The following is an 18403-nucleotide window of genomic DNA, read 5'->3' on the forward strand; positions in this document are numbered from 1 at the left end:
TGCTGTGGAATGTGATGTACTCCTCCTAGAGAATTCATTCAATCACCTCCAAACTCAGTCAGCATGAAGTCAAGACATTGAGAATGCTAAATTGCGGACGGATTTTTGATATCTCGAACGGTTTGGCCGTGGCGAGGAAACAAATTTATGGCGAGAAAAGAGAGGAGACGAAGTGTTATAACTTCTGCATACATTAACTGATCTTGATGAAACTTTAGCAGTGTGTTCGTGGTAAGAGGCAGATCAGATGGATGTAACTATCGTGAGTCAAAGTTATAGCGCCACCAACTGGCAGCAGGAAGTGTGTCACTTTCAACATGCGTTTGACAAAAGTGGGTGGGTTAGTTTTACCAACAGTTACAAAAATCAGTACATATATTGGTCTCACCGAGCCGGACAACTTTCTAATTTACAGTTATTAGCTCAGAGCAAAAGGAAGTCAGATATTTTGGTTTGAATGTGGATTTTTTGGATATTTCAGACTCTGAGTTTTTAGCTACTCTTCCTAACTGGTTTATTTTATTCACACCAAACTTTTTCAAAATGATAAAGATACATTAAAGATGCTAAATTGTGAACGGATATTAAACATCTCAAACGGTTTTGCTATAGTGAGGGACTAAAGTAAAGTAACACTTAAAGCCTCATCTTCTAAAAATGTAATTAAACACCATTTATTTCTATATAAAAGTATAAAAATATCACAACTAAACCCGTTTTATTCTTTTTTTTTCAATTTAATAAATATTTATAAGTTTAAAAATAGTAATTGTACTATTTAGTCCCATAAAAGTCAAGTCATACATAGGGCTATACTGCCCTCTTGTGTTAAAAATCAGGTAGGCCTATTGTATCTACTTAAAAATATACTAGGTATGTGACGGTGAGAATATTTTACCACCGGTTAATCGACGTGTGACACCGCTGGGGGCTTTTGAATCGCCAACTTAAAAACGAAAGTAAAATATGTTCGTCCACACTGACATTGATAGTGGTTGAGCGAGCGTTTCAAATTAATTCCTATGGAAGTAGGAATTAACTGAAAAAGTTCACTCTGTTCTGCTCGTTCCTCGCCGTGGATGTGCACCGTTATGAATGCCCGTGCAGCCATGAGCATTTTAGTTTAATTTTAAAATTAGAGCCTTTCGGGGGTTGATTGCTTGAAATTATTTTACAAAAGCACAATGTTGTGTTTTATTGCGACTGTACACAAATATAAGTTAACACTTTGCAGTTTGAATGTCGTCCTGTATAATGACGGAGTATGTTTTTATGTGTCCACTGTTCAAACGCGCCCACGCCACACACACACACCCACCCACACACACACGGTTTACTATCTTTTTGGGGACTCTCCATAGATTTAATGATTTTTATACTGTACAAACTGTATATTTTATATCCTTACACTAACCCTACCCCTAAACCTACCCATCACTGAAAACTTTCTGCATTTTTACATTTCCAAAAAAACTCATTCTGTATGAAGCTTGTTTACCCATGGGGACCTCTATTTAGGTCCCCACTGTGATACGAGTCCCCATGAGTCTGTGTGCATTCAGGTTAAAGTCCCCACCGGGACAGAAAAACATGAACACACACACACACACACACACACACACACACACACACACACACACACACACACACACACACACACACACACACACACACACACTAGCATTGCAATCTTGACATTGCAGCCTGTTCATTATAGACTTAATAAAATATAATAATAAAATGGTCAACCTAACATATAAAGATTACACTGCTCTAAATAGTCAGTAGTACAATTCGTACAATCACAGTAAGCACCGCTCCACTGTGAATTTTCCAAGGACATTTTTGCGCATGTGAAGAGGATCATTTTTCCCTTCGATATTGGAACGTGAGTGAAGTACAAAGCATATAATAAACAATAGTTTAGCATCCAAAAAAAGGTCATTATATATATATATATATATTTTTTTTTTTTTTTTTAAGTGACAAGACAAAGAATATTACTTGTCTGATATATATATATATATATATATATATATATATATATATATATATATATATATATATATATAAATATAGCTGCGAGCAGCGATGGAGGGCCCAAGCCGGTGACACCGCCACCCCGGTGCCTTTAGTGTAACTAAAGGCACCAGGTTGGCGGTGCCACCGGCTTGGGCCCGCAATCGCTGCTCGCAGCTATATTTTTTCTTTTTTTTTCTTATATACATTTTTTGTACAGTAATTTTTTTTTTATTCCACATTCAAAATTAATAACAGTTTTAAAGTCCTCAAATTTCAGTTTGTGTTTTGTTGTAAATGGTGCCCTGAAGCTGGTCAGTGATGTTTCTGTGTGTGATTTAGATCATGTTCCTCTCAGACTGAGTGGAGGTTTGGGCCGGTGCTCTGGGAGGCTGGAGGTGTATCATAACGCTGTGTGGGGTTCAGTCTGTGCTGATCTGTGGGACATCAGCGATGCTCAGGTGGTCTGCAGGCAGCTGGGTTGTGGAGCAGCACTGAGGGCTGATGGGAATTCAGTCTTTGGTGCTGGTGAAGGTGTTGTGTGGCTGAACAGAGTCGAGTGCAGAGGGAATGAGATTCACCTGTGGGACTGTCCTCTCTCCCTGAAGAACCACACTGACTGCTCCCACAAAGAGCACGCTGGACTCACCTGTGCAAGTCAGAGCAAAACACTGAGCAATAGTAGTCATTTTTTACATAATTTTAGTGCTAATAATCTATTAGTAATAGTCTAATAGTCTATTTGCATGATTTTTAATCTGTCTGTCTCTGTTTTGACAGATTTGACAGATTTGTCAGTGTCCACTACTCCTGCCACAACAACATCAGCTTCTCCTCCAGTTTCTCAGACAGTGCGCTCAACATCAGTCACTCCTCCACAAACTCCTCCAGTGTCTCTCTCTGTGCTTGTGGTTGTACTGGGAGTTTTGCTCTTACTGCTCTTAGTGCCACTGCTTATACTGATTCAGCAGAACAGAGTGATGAGGAGAGGTAGGAGAGATCCAGAGACTGTCATATTGTGTGTTATTCAGTGTGTGATCAGTCATGTGTTGTGAACTGATAGCAGGTTTGTCTGTCTACACTCACAGCTCTCTCTAAGAGGAGACACAGGACGACGACTGAGGCCGTTTATGAGGAGATTCATCACAGACACAATCACTTCACTCAGAGAGGTGAGACATGAGCCATGAATCTTATTTAATATGATTATTAAGAGAGTCTGTCAGACACTTGATGTTCATCTATTATTAGTCCTGTTAAACCTCCGGCTTCAAACCAGAGAATTCCTCACAGAAAACCACAGAGCTGCAGGTGCATGTTTATGTGTGTGTGTGTGTGTGTGTGTGTGTGTGTGTGTGTTTTTCTTCCTGTATGTATTTTTAGTGGGTAATAAGGAGCAGTTCATATGTTTGTACATGTGTGTGTATTTGTCTCTTCCTGTGTGTATTTCTGGAAGGCAGTGAGGAATGGGTTCATGTGAGGATACATGTGTGTTTGCTAATAGGCCTAACAAAAAACAAAACAAAAAAAACATTGTTTTTCATTGTTTTTCATGTTTTTTGATCCAATGGAAATGAGGATTCAGTCTGTTTGTGATGATGAACATGTTCCTGACTGTTTTTCTCTCCTTTAACAGGTAGTCTCGTCTCTGAAGAACTGCATTCTGGGTATGAAGATGCTGATGAGCTTCTCTCAGGTTAGACAGCAGAAGCGCATATTCATTCCACTCAAAATAATTTTTCATTGAATTAAACCTAAATAAATAAACGTAATTAATTCTATTAAATATTTGACCAATAACTCTTTAAATACTATTTAAACACTGCTGTTTATTTATATATTAACATTATTTTCTCCTTTTAGCAAAAGATTTCAAGACTGTATATTATGATGATGTCACCAACAACAGTGTCCTGAAAGGTCAGTGACCTTTTTTATTGATCACATGATTTATTACCAGATGATTAATAACTTAATGGTCTCATGACCTGCAACAAGAACATATTTTGGCTTTTATATCCAAACATATTCTGTGTTGATGCAGAAGAGATGAAGGAAATCACACAGGGATACTATGATGATGTCATCACTGTTGGACTGAAACCAGATCGTGAGTCAGGTGTCTTTCTGTTATTCTATATAGTTTTAAATAACAATATTAAAGTATTTTGAAGAAAAGTGTGTTTTAAATGTAATATTGTTAACTTTGTAGAAGACACACCTAAGAGCTATGATGATGTCATCACCAATGGACAGAATTCTATTAAAAAAGGTGTTTTTACTATTTTAACAATATTTTACACAATATTCATCTAAACAAGCTTGTTACTGAAAGTCTTAAAGTTATATATTTTGGCTTCTATGTTCATGTGTAGTGGATGCACCAGAGGATTATGATGATGTCATCATTATTAGACAGAGCGCTCAAGGTGAGTTGCACTACATATATTCAAAATGTGTATTGGTCAATCTCAGGCAAATTTATTTTTATTTTTTACAAGGTTTCTAAGCAAAAGATGGACGCATGTTTTCTCAGTCCTGTTGCTGAAACTCATGTGCTGTTTAAAAAGCATGTTTAAAAGAATGTCAGTTAATTCCTTTGTTTTCCCCACAGTTAAGTGTTAATTTTAAAGAAATTGTTGGTATGTTCAAATAATTGATATTTGTGACAAAAAAAAAAAAAAAAAAAATCACTATATATAAAACACTATAAAAAACACAAAGCCATTTTTTCATTTTAAAGAAGACCGAAGCCTCAAGTTATCATCTTTTTTTATAATTTATTTTATAAAACAATTGATTATGATGGACCAAACAAAACAACAGTGGTTTACCTTTATTTTTTTAGAAAAAAAAAAAAATATAGTAACAGGAATGAGTGTCCATATGTGTGTGCATGTGTGTGTATGAGAGGGAGTGTACATGACTGTGTGTGCATGAGATTTCTGTGTTGAAGTGATGTACTATGTGCTAGTAGTACTTCACAGTGAAGGAGGTGGAAAGAGAAAGAAGGAGAGAGAGGAGAAGAGAGAAGGAGGGATAGAGAGAGAAGTTAAGACAGAAAGGGGGGAAAGAGGGTTGCGGTGTGTTTCGCTCTTTCCCTCGCAGGATGCCATGGGTGTGTGTTTCTGACACCTGAATAGTTTGGGTTCTCTCAATCTTCTACAAAATACAAGAAAGACAAAGACAAAAATTTTAAGTCACTTCATGGCGGACTGGCTGGAAGCATGATATTCACATTGTAAAACTAATACTAATGTCTACCATTTAAGTAATTGCAACCTTAAAACTCATAATTCAGGTGAATAGTATTATATATCAACTAATATTTACAATATTAAATCAACAAAACAGAGGATTCTGCTCACTCCTGTTACTTTAACTCACTCCTGTTATTTTTCACATAAGTAACAGGACTGAAAGTAACAGGATTGAGTTTTTAAGCAAAAAAGTTATCAAATACATGACATATGGCAACATAGCATACATGCTAATAGCATGAGGACACTGAACACATTCTAGTGACTTAACAAATTAAAATAAACAAATAACAACTAAGAAATAATTTAGGTAACAGAACATGACGTTGAGATTGATCTTCTCAGTCATATTTACAATTTTATATAATATACAGAAATTAAAATAAGAGGACTTATGGTCTTCCCATTCCCTTCAGAAGATCCAGATGATGCAACTTCCTGTTGAAAATGTGTCTTGTGGAAAGTTCCAAGTTTTTCAGAGGGGGGAATGTGTTAGGGGTAACAGGAGTGAGTGAAAACCCAGGGACTCGACTAAAATGTGTATTGTATCTAAAATATTACATAAAATATTTTTTTCTCATTAAAAAAACAAAAAAAACAAAGCAAAAAAAACATTTTAAAGCATAGATTGGATATAAAGTCACACAAATATGCAACAAAAAAAAGATTTCTGAAGGATTTTAATCAATATATTTAATGGTAAAGTTTAGAGATAGAGAGTGGGGACATGCAACAAATGCTATTTTTTTTAGTGTTCTAGGTAGTTTTTATGAATGCTTTTAATTATACATTTTAAATTTGCAGTTAGCTTAATGTGCAGGACACTTTGCTTATTAATAAAATGTATTTTAGAGTTCATTTTCATGCATATAATGCATTTTTATACATATAATGTCATGGAGACAGAAATGTGGAAGTTATTATGCTGTGCAATGGTTTAATAGCCTGTAGCCTAGACGTATAGAGTGACCGAATTTAGGCCTATTATTCACTCTCTTTAGCGGGATTTTAATATAAGGTTTTTCACTGACAATCTTTTAAATTTGCCCTGTAATCTTGATTATTTTGCCTTTTCATATGAGTTTAGCATGTACATGATGATGGTTCATTCTAGAAGAAATGGAAATGGAAACATTTATCACTACATTCGCTCTCCACACTTCACTCATTTACTGGATTTAATTAAGTTAATACAAACTTGTCTTTTTTTTTTATAGACCTGGAAGAGTAACACTTGTAAGAGCTGTAAACACAGAGGATGTAAATAATAGCAGGACGTGTCAACCTTTATCTGTCTGTCAATGGTGTAAAAGTTAATTTTAATTGGTTCTTGCTTAAATAAAAATACTTGATACCCCCTCATTCAAACTTTAGCAAGTTCAACTTGAGTTGAGATCAAACAGGAAATTTCACCACTCTTCCTGTTCCCCCTTGACATTGTGGTGGTGGGACATCAACGTAAAGTGACAGGTCTGCTCACCAATAACGTCAGCAGTGATGATGACTAAGACTAATCTGCATTTCACTTCTCTAAGTCTTAACATTCCTAAAGACGAAAAGGATTGCTGATGTGTTGCACTCTCTCTGTTTCTTTCAGCTGGGACCCACAGCAGGCATTCAGTACAAGACAATAAATGATGTTTCCTGAATTAATCAGCATAATTCCCTGTATTGGATCTAGCTTTGGATTGTACATGATCCTGAGCTGTTGAAAGACGGTCAAGGTAAGCAGCGCTGGAATCATGTCAGAGATCGGACACGTTAGAGACACACGGGTCACCAGCAGTGGCTCAGACCAGGATGAGAAGCAGCAGAAACCGCAGCCAAGGAAAAGTGTGAAGAAGAACGCAGGATGGGGACACATTGCTATGTTGGACAAAATAGAGGACTTCTTTCAGATCTGTGACAGTGAGGGAAAAGGCTTCATCACACGCACTGACATGAGGGTAAAGTAGGGGTCCTTAACTTTACAGGTCCTTCACCACAATATTTTTATGCTTTCATGATTATTTATTTATGTATCTTTACATCTGCCATGGTTTTGGAATAATACAGCTCTGTATTCAAATTATGTTTTTTTTAGCTTTGTATGGCCATCAAAGTTTTTTTTTTTTTTTTATTAAAATGCTTAGGGTGCATATGTTGCTGTTACAGTTCAGGCAAAGAAAGAGGATTAGAGAACCTAAATTGTAGCAGTCTTACTTTTATTTACAAAAATGAAAACAAAGAGAATCCAAAACACTGGAATTGTAGGAATAGATAAACGTAACAGTTTCTGCTTTTACTCAAAGATAACACAGGAAAAATGAACTGCAACAATCTGAGATCTTAAATACACAGACTAAATGAGGAACCAAACAAGACACAGGTGAACATATCAATTAACCAATGAGTAACCATAGTAACAAAGGACAAGCAAACAGGAGCTAAACACAGGAAGGAAACACAACAGAAGAGTCCACAAACAGAACATTTTTTTAGGATTATTTAAATTATTTGTTATTTATAATGTTCTATTAGTACAGAATAGGCAAATCAGAATATCTAGATGGCAGAAAATAGTGTTAATGATGTCATTTTTCCATCTGTTTCTTGAGTATTTAATCATATACCATCATTCTCTCTATCTTAGAGGCTACACAAAGAATTGCCACTCACTGCTGAGGAACTCGAGAAAGTTTTTGACTCACTAGATCTTGACAAAAATGGATACCTGACCATGGGAGAGTTTTCCTCTGGATTCAGTCTAGAGGATCTATTTAAAATATTTTGTTATTTGGTACATATTTACAACACAGCAAATTACACTTTTACAAGGTGTATCTGTAACTGTTCCCCAGCCACAGGAAAGAAAATCTGACCAAAAGAGCAAAACACTTACTAAACAATACCATGAAAATATCGTGTATTTTAGATATACTTACCATGGTACATAAATAGCCTATGGTACAATCATTCAGACTATGTATAGGCTATAGTTACTATTAGCTATTGTCATTACTGGTACTGCAGTAGACTACTTTTTAACTCTTTAGTTTTTTTATTATTATTGTTAAACATTTTTTAATGACCTGATTTTAAATTACCATAATTTGTATTAGATTATACACAACCTGCAATACCATCTCTTTTGTCATTATTGGAACAAAAGAACAAAAAAAATCTTTACCTGTACAGGATTACCATGTATTGGCTTCGGCACCAGGGAACCGTAGACAGATTGTTCAGAACCAGTGATATATCTATCTATCTATCTATCTATCTATCTATCTATCTATCTATCTATCTATATGTATGTATATAATCGGATTTATATATATCGGATTTAAAATAATGAAATAATGAAAACTTAAATACTGTAATTATTTAGATTAATTGTTTCTTTAGATTTTGACAGAACCATTAAGTTGCTGTATTGCATAATTCATCCACATGATGGCAGTAATACATTAGCATTTTTTACAGTTTTTCTGAATTGCTAAAACACGTTTCTTGAAACCATCACTCACTTTCTCAAAACCTTAAACACAAAACCAAGTTTTCAAACCACATTCACAGAACCTCTGACTCTTCTGGCAAAATCAAACAATTGCCTCAAAACCATTTTATCTGTTCTCAAAATCAAACAATGCTCTCAGATCATACACACAGCGAGTCAAAATTATAAACACTACAGATCATTCATTACACACTACATCAAAAAATGGAGAACACAGAATCCAAAGCATGCAGTTACAGAAAAAAAGTATATTGTAACAAAGTAAATAAATTTTGCAATTAAGTAAAACAGTATAGTAATGACAACTTACTGGAGGCCTATCGAATGTCTGTATATTCACCACTTGCATACTGTGAAAATACAGTGACCCAACTGCAAAAGCCAAAAAGGTTACAGTAAGAAACTCTAAATGAAAAGCATGTTACAGTAAATACACTCAGAAGAGTTGTGCAACTGCAAAATCAAGGTCAGTGAGAGAGATTTTATTCTGCTTCAGCATCACGTCTTCATGTTGGTCCGGCCGGAGGAGTTTCTCCACATCTCAGACAATGTCATCTCTGCAGGAAAAGGGAAAAACCCTAAAGCAGATCCAGCCTTGACAACATTCTCCACACCTTGCTCTTCCTCGTCCTCATCCTCTTCCTGCTTGTTCACCTCCTCTTCCTCGTCCTCATCCTCCTCTCCCTCTTATATTGTTTCCATCCATTGTTGGTATCAACATTCAGTGCAACATTTTGAGTAATTTTGGGACTCTGAACTGACTTGTATTATGTACAGTTGGTTTGGTCACATCATTAGAAATAAGTGTGAACAATTTTAAGTCGTGTGTAAACGATGACAGTTGTGTTTAACTTTCGCCTACCTGTATTTAGCATTTTGAAACGTAAGTGCATCACAGTGCATCAGATGTGTTTTAGTGAGTGAGAATGTGTTTAGAGTTTTGAAAAAAGAGTGCATGAGATTTGCAAACTGTGTTTTAACTACCTGAACTTGTTTACAGTTTTTCTCGATTGCTTAAACACTATAACCAGGCTTTTGAACTAAAATGTCAAAACCATAATGCCATTTATCAAAAAGCACACCCATTTCACTAAACTATAAACACTATTCCCTGTTTTGACACATGAGTCAGATTGGTTGAACTGTCACTGCAAAACTCTACACACAAATCCCTTCATTTCTCATTGCTTAGACCATGTTGTCATATAGAAAGCACTAGCATTCAAAATTGTTCACTCAATCAGCACAGCTTCAGCTCAGTTAGCACACAATTATCCAGGTGGAAACACTAAGAGTCAAAATTTAACACACATCAATCAGAACCTTCAATATATAAAAGGGCCCAAATCAGTTTATTGCGTTTTGGAGCAATGAATCCAGAAAGACATGAAGGAAGAGATCGAGGAGGGATAAGAATGAGGAGGAGGAAGGGCAAGGATAAGAAGTCAAGCAGTCTCAGATGAAATTCAAGCCACTCTAGTTGCCCATGTGTTAGTCAATGGTGTGATTATGAGGGAGGCTGGGCTACGAGTAAGGCCAAATTTGAGTCGCTTTACCGTCGCCTTGAGAGCCTTCAGGGAGGTGTGGTGACAAACAAAATTCTATCACTGAATAAGAGACAAACATTTCCAATAGTCTTTGATGAGGTTTATTTTCTTGCAAGAAAAGACCAGCAGTCGTACAGTCACACAGAGTAACACAGAGTGTGACAGTGAAGGGAGGGCATCCTTTCTCCTTTATAGTCTGGACTCCCAGAATGTTATCTTTCTAGGCAAATGATGGTATTTCAACCATATGTGGAACATTCTTAGACGTGTCCATCATATTGTATCCTTGAGTGGAGACCCTCCTGTCACGTCCCAACACTCTTTACCATTCCAATACAATTCGAATTCCATATTAGAATATGGTTTGTGTGTGCTCTTTTACTGTCATATGTTGGTCACACACATCTTACTGTAAGTAAATATAAAAAAAAAAATGTTGAGGAGAGAGTAAAAAAAAAAAAGAGTAAAACAGGAAAAAAAAATATTTTTGTGTGTGTGTGTTTTCTGTGTATGAATAAAAATGTGCCAATGTATCCACTGGTTGTGTCTTTTGTGTTCATCATGTGAAAAGGTTTGTGAGGGGGGAACCACAAGCAACATAACTTTCCAGTTTTGGAAATGTTGTTTTGAATTTATTGCACCAGTGTCTTAGACTATGTTGTAGTGTGTGTGATTTTGAGGGCTTGTGTGTCCTGTCTGAGGGCAAAGTTTGGTTTTTCAGCGAGAGTGAATGGTTTTGAGTGTAGAGCTTCATTTTGACCTGAAAATAGGATGTTTGGGGAATTGGGTGAGACGTTATGGATTTGTGTTTATAGTTTTGAGAATACGAGGCATAGTTTCAAGACATGTGTTTAAGCAATCGAGAAAAACTGTAATGTTTTACAGAAAGAGTGATTTATTCCACAAATTGGTTTAGACTATTGAGAATTTGGTTCAGAGAATGGGGTTTAGTGTTTTAGCAATTCAGGAAAAACTGTAATACCTATATATATATATTTGTTTTATTTTTATTGATATAAAACAATAGGCCAAAATCCAATACAACTGAAATGTCATAAAAGCAGTAAGCAAAGTTTCATTACATTTTCAAATATCATCAAATCTGAGATTTCACACAAAAATATCACTCTTGACTCTTGAATGTTCAGATGTCTTGAACCGAGGCAGTGGGTGTGGCCATTCAGTCATACAGCCCCTCCCCCTTTGATTGACTCCTCCCCCACATCATCATAATCTGTTATTAAAAACAAAATCTTAAATTATTTAACATTATTCTTAAATGAAAAAGTTAAATGTCAGTCTATAAACACTGAAAAATATAATAACAATAATATTAGAATATAATGAGAACAGAAATGTTACAATAACTTACCTAACAGGTTTCATCTTCAGTGACACTCATCACATCATCATACTCCTCCTGAACTCCCTCTGATCAACATTAATGACATAAAAATGTCACACTAGTTCATAAAACACTTTATCTCATTTAATGGATAATTTTCCCGTACTTTGATTACACAGAAATCGTGTAATACTCATGCAAACGTTTATGTAAAGGGTGTTCTTTGTGTAGCCTCTAAGATAGAGAAAATGATGGTTTATGATTAAATACTCAAGAAACAGATGGAAAAATGACATCATTAACACTATTTTCAGCCATAGATATTCTGATTTGCCTATTTTGTACTAATAGAACATTATAAATAACAAATCCTTTTAAATAGTCCTAAAAAAAATTCTGTTTGTGGACTCTTCTGTTGTGTTTCCTGTTTGCTTGTCCTTTGTTACTATGGTTACTCATTGGTTAATTGATTATGTTCACCTGTGTAAGGCCCGCTATATTGGTCCAATCTGCCGGTTCGCCAATACACGGGGAAGGTATCACGTGTTCTTGTCCTCACTCATGCAAAGTATTGGTTGGTTAAATTTACAATACATTTAGTTATGTATACTCTCGTTTATTTCATCTGACTCCATAAATTAAAGGTTTTAATAATATCTGTGCCTCACTAAAAGTGAGCGAATGTTTGACTATTCCTTTTAACCATTAAATGAACAATGCCACAATCAATTCAAATATCTAGAACATGGTTATACATTGGTTACACCAAAGAATCTTACCCAGCTTGTACCTGAGAGAGAGAGAGAGAGAGAGAGAGAGAGAGAGAGAGAGAGAGAGAGAGAGAGAGAGAGAGAGAGAGAGAGACAGAGAGAGACCTATTCCTTTCGTGTCCAGCCAAGAAGAGACCAGATAGAGCACGCACACCTTCCTTTATCCTGTTTGCCCAGGTGATATGGGGGATGGGGAAAACCACCCTCAAATGGCTTAACCAGTTTTCTCTAAACTTCTATAAACCTTATTACCTTTTATTTAATCTATCTGGATATGAGATATCTGTACCACTCACTATTACATTTCAAATGACACCAAAAACATAACAGTCAATGATAAACATTCACATTAAACCATATTCTTGTGTGAGTTCTTAGTAGTTTGCGGAAGTGAGGTCGTATGGGGGAGGTCAAATGGTAATTAGCCCTTTGTCTCAGACCAGGGCCTCAACCAGTATTTTCAGTCTTACAGATTCCCTCCTTGATCCCGTGGGTCACATTCTAATGAACACTTATGGGGTCACAGTAAGACGTTTGTTATAATCCTTGAAGATGTAGCACAAAAATGGTCTTTGCAATGTTGGCGTCTGTAGAAGCTCAGTGGGCTGTGTTCACCTGCAGAACACCTGTTCTCACCAGGTGTATAGCTTGAGTCCAGCAGGTGGATGAATGCGTTCAGGTTCTCTTCCTGTAATCCTGTGACGTGAGCAAAGTTCATAGAGTCAATCTGGACCTTTTGTGACTTGTTCAGTTGATGTGTCATTCCTTCATGGAGAAACTTCCGCTTCCCTGGCACCTTCCCCATGATGATGATCTGACCCTTCTTGACCAACCCTGTCACCTCCAGCGGTACGATGGTCTGGGCAGACCTCAGTGGATGAAGGGGTTCTCCTTGGTTCACACTGCTTTGTGTGAGACACCTGAAAAGCATCTTAAAGGTCCGCTTCACGATTGAGCACATATGAACTTACAGTCATAAGGAAATGCATACGAATGCATAATGCAATAAAACAAAATCATGTCATGTTCAATGTAAAATACCATGTTCATGTCAGCAAAATGTGAGTGGTACATTTGGTCTCATTAATTACCTGATTTTTAATTACCACGCCAATAGTACTCCTATAGAGGGTCAATGAAGGACAAAGGAAGATCTTACAAGCTCTTACCCTGTTTCTAGAAACATTTCAATAAATGGCATTCTAACAAAACAACCAGTGCTAGGTTAAAACAACATTTCATAAAGAGTGTCAGCTAAATTTTGGTGTAACCAAAAATAGAGATTCAATTGAATTGATGACCAAATACATCGTTGCAAGTAAAATGGACACAATACAAATAAGCAGAAATCAAAATAAGTTTCAGAAAATTAAAATCAAAATAAGTTTCAGAAATTAAAATCAAAATAAGTTTCAGAAATGTTTTTCTGAATTACTCAAAGGAAAAAATGCAGAAATCAAAATAGGTTTCAGAAATGCAGCAAGAGGTCGGTGTAAACCAATCAATGGTTTTGTGTGTTTGTGTGAGTATTTTTTAGAATGTCAGAGTGTGTTTTTGTCTGTGAGAGTGTTTGTGTGTGTGTGTGTGTGTGTGTGTGTCTGTGAGAGAGTGTGTTTGAGAGTGTGTGTATTGATCTGGCTAAGTCACAGTCGATGACAGAGTTGAATTGTAAATTTTTGTACTTGGTTGAATTGGTCTCACTTCAGATTTATCCATTTTAATTCTGTTTCTGTTATTAGTAGGTATGTTGAGAAATCAGGGGCCCTCTGATCTTCCAACTCCCACCAACAATCATAGAGTTTGAAATTTAATGGCAGGTCTGCCTTAGAATTTGTCTTGATTTGTGACTGTATTCGGTTGTTCATGTGTGTTACATTAGTTGGCAGTTTGTTGTGAATAGCGTATGCTATTCTCTGTGTCTCTGTTAGACCATGATCATGAGATCAGCTCCACCCTGTGTGTGTGAAGCTATCTGGATCTGTTAGTGTGAAGATGACACATCTTCGTCTGATGTGCAGTGTTCAGCCTGGATAGACCATCTATCCCAGGTGATGATGCTGTGAGGGTATAGTGATGGAGGGGTGTGTTCAGTGTTCATGTCTAGGAGATGGGTGGGATCTAATCTATAACAATTGTGTTGCAAATTTTGATCCAGTTCTAAACTGGGAGGCCATAATGTGATAGTGTGACGTGTGAAAAGGCCTTTTATAATGTCTTTTCACCCATCTCCCGAGTCTCAGGTTATGTTCGAACAATTCCGCTGTCCTGGATTTGCTCCAGGTGGGCTCCACCATTTTGCAGAAGTAGCCTAAGCCTGAGACAGAAAACAGAGGAGAGCGAACCACAGATAATTCCAATATTTCAAAAGCATTAAATTCAGACGTGTGGAATTCTTTTACTTGTTCCATTATCATGTCAGTTGCCATTTTAATTCCAGATGTCACATGAAACCGAGTTTCATTGACCAAGTCTGAATTGTTGCTGTTGTTTCAGTGTGTTGTGACACCTGAAGCTGCTCTTTCAGTTCAGCCTTCAGTCCGCTGTATGTGCAATGCTCATTGCTATCTCTCATTACAGCCAGATCTGTTATGGTGTCGTTCACACATTTTAGTTAGTGCAGATATTTTTTGACCTGCAAAAAACTGTGGTACCCTCCTTGTAACTTTACTTCTCTGATTAGATTACATTTTAGTTGTTGCACAATTTGGTTTGCTATTACCTGTGCCACAATTAGCCGTGTTTTCTAACGGTGAAAAATAAAGGCATATCCCGCCCCTTTTTGGCACTGGGTAGCACACAAATGAAATTCTGTTTCAGAAATTCAATTTTAATGACGAAAGTCACACTTCTCCAATTATTGTCCTGCTCGGCGAGTGTAATATAATGTTTATTATAATTCAAGTTATAATATAATTATATTCTTTAACAATACAAGTCAAATTATATTGTTTTCAGTCTCTGAAGAGTCTCTGGAACAACTTAACGCCTGGTCAAATCTCTGCTTGTTCTCATGTCAATACATTTGAATATTAAAAGGCTTTTTGGCTCAGGGCTGATAAGATGTACATTCGCTGTTTTTCTTTTTTCCTTTGCTAGGTTTCAAATACCTTTTCTTCTCATTTAGTCTTTTTTAAATGGCCATTATAACGTTTGATTCTTCTATTTACTCTTACTTTATATTTTTCTGTTTATAGATAAGGAAAACTATATCGCTTTGCAGTCCTTCCCAAGGATGCACGACACAAGTGGTCAGCCCCGAAGATCAGAAGCTGAGGCAGTTGGCTAAATATCTATGGATTTTGCCGTACACGCGCAACAATCAAAGATATATACAATAGCCCCCTTGGATGCCCTTCAGGAACTTAATTCAACCGTTTTTCAAAACTATTAAATTAGAACAGAAGTCATCGGAAGCGTCCAAGCTAGGTTAATCAACCAGCGTAAAGCTGATCCTAGTCGGACTAACCCATCCTCTCATCCAAGTCGCCCGCACACTTCCTGATATCAGTTATTAGCCGTCGCTAATCTCTGATGCAATCTTGTGGAAATATACGAATCCGTTAATCTATTTTGGAAAAAACAAATCTCAGAGTAATTCAGAATACATTCAAACATAACAATATTTAGTTGAAGCCTTAAATATAAAAAGGTTTTTGTTTCAGGATTAATGAGATGCATTCGCTGTTTCTGATTTTCAAATTCATTGTGAATCACATTATAGCCACCAAATTCAGCACATACACACGTTTAATTCAGTTCACAGGATACATGGCCTAGAATACAACATCTACAACCTTTACCTAAGTGTTCCAAATACCCCCACAGCAAAACAATAGAATACAACATCTATATCACCTTTGCTTAAGTATTTCAAATACACTTACAGTAAAGCAATCCTGTGTTAAAGAATAAACTTTAAATTAGCCTATGTGCATGTTGTAGCACAAACAACCAAATTGTGTTCTATGTGCACGATGTGTAGTGCACGGTGTGTTAAGCACAATTTCAAATTTTGAAAATGCAGACAGGTTCAATGAATTTAGATGTTAAACTATTAAGCTATTTGCTATTGGGCTGCTACCCCACTAGCAAATGACGCTAATAGCTGAAGGCCTTGAGCGTCTAAAGTTGTCAGGTCAGTAAGAGTTTTAGATGCATTTGAGCTTTGGTTACTTGCTGAGTGCTGGTTCGTGTCATTAGATTGTGATTGTCTGCGTTTTATGAAATAGGGTGGAGGTCTGCCTCTGCCCAGTGACCAACACTTTTCCTCTGTATGGCCTGTTTTAGTTTGCCACAGTGTGGCTTTCTGAATTCTCCTGTAGATGGAGGATTTTCATGACATTCTAACACAGCTACCTCACCATGCATTTGTTTCCGTGACTCAATTCTTGTTGCCCAGCTAACAATACCTTCGAATGTATTTTTTGCTGGAGAAGCACCACACATGAGTGATTGCTGTACACGCGGCCCTGCATTTGTAAGCAGGAATTCAAGGAGAACTACATTGTTGTGGTTAACACCTTCAATTCCAGAATACTCCTCAAAAAGTTCAAACAGATTTTCTGCATATGTCTCAAACGATTCTTCAGTATCTGTTTCCGATTGAAAATCAATTCCCATCCAACATGACTACAACCACGCAGCTCGCGAAGGCATTGTTTTAGTCTATTCAAGATTTCGCTCTCAGGCTCATTTTGATGCATTGACTGCACAATGGTGCCCGTCATCAAAATCTGTGGTATCTTATAGTTCAGAACATCTGGAATTGAGCTGATAACAATTTGCCAAATATCTTTTGGTTCGAGCTGAAATGCATGTTTTAGACTAACAATGCGTCTCCACCATGGTTCGAATGGCCCTTTCAAAGGGAATGGTCCGATCTCTGCTTTAAACAAGCTACATTCAGTTACTGTTAAAGGACGCCGAATGGTTGACTCTGTGCCGTTTGGGTGCCGTACCACCTTAAGGGCTGAAACATGCACTCTTTTCATAACTTTATCACATGCTTCATCTGTCTGGAAAGATTCGAGATCATTAGAGCAGGCTGCCTCATCTAAGAAGTGTACATTTTTAGCCCAATCGCTGTTAAGCTTTTTGGGAGACTTGCTTTTAGCATTTAGCTTAGCCTTGAGATCTGCAATGGTCTCTTTGTGATTTTTACACTTTTCAGTCAGGGCTAACTGCTCAGCTAGTAATTTATCTAGCTGTGTTTGAAAATCTTGAATCTTTTCCTCAGACTTTTGTGCCTCTGCATTTTTAGAATGGACTTTTTCACATTTAGCATCCATAAGCGAAGATAGAAATTTTGTTAACTCATTTAGCCATTTATAACTTATGAAGTTTAAAGCCTCAATTATTTCACCATGTTTTGATTTCTTCTACTTACTACCCACTGCTTTCCACCAAGTGAAAATTTAATTGTCAATAGCATCCATGTTAAGACCTTTTCTACTGAGTTTGTACAGTGTAGGCTCAACCTTTTCAGCCCATAATGTAAACAGGACATGATCAGTACACATGATTTCAAACTAATGTTTTCAATGTGGCTTTTGGGCCTACCAGTCAGCCAGTGACACAAAACAAGGGTTAAGCGTCTCGGGCTCAGCATGGCTTTAGCATTTAGCATTAGCCTCAGGCGCAGCATGGCTTTAGCATTTAGCATTAGCCTTTGAGAGTTTTGAGAACAGCATGCCAATAGCATTTAGCATTAGCTTTGAACGTTTTGAAAACAACATGGACAATAGCATTTAGCGTTAGCCTGTAAATCATATCATCATGTTTTCCCAAAATTTTCTTTTCATAAACAATGCATCGATCTGCCTTTTTATTTATAAAATCATGTGTTTTCCGATCGTTTACAAACTTAGATTTTTCTTTCTCTGTTTTCTGTTAGTTTGCTCATTCTTTTCACGTGTTGCTGGTTAGTTTTAAGCCCATACAACAATGGCCGGAAAACATGCGGT

General features: G+C 36.7%; 1 protein-coding gene and 1 long non-coding RNA gene across 2 annotated transcripts in view; both read left to right on the top strand.

The window, feature by feature from the left end:
- Nucleotides 1–18403, top strand: part of LOC307157714 (scavenger receptor cysteine-rich type 1 protein M130-like) — a gene marked incomplete at its 5' end in the record, with an annotated part of 47453 nt that overhangs the window by 15258 nt on the left and 13792 nt on the right. The window lies entirely within an intron of this gene.
- Nucleotides 3658–4080, top strand: LOC307157517. The gene is made up of 3 exons (XR_013821019.1): nucleotides 3658–3715; nucleotides 3883–3939; nucleotides 4064–4080. It is a non-coding gene; the product is annotated as an uncharacterized lncRNA (long non-coding RNA).

Source organism: Squalius cephalus (genome assembly GCF_949319135.1).
Source record: "Squalius cephalus genome assembly, chromosome: 4".
Lineage (NCBI taxonomy): Eukaryota > Metazoa > Chordata > Actinopteri > Cypriniformes > Leuciscidae > Squalius > Squalius cephalus.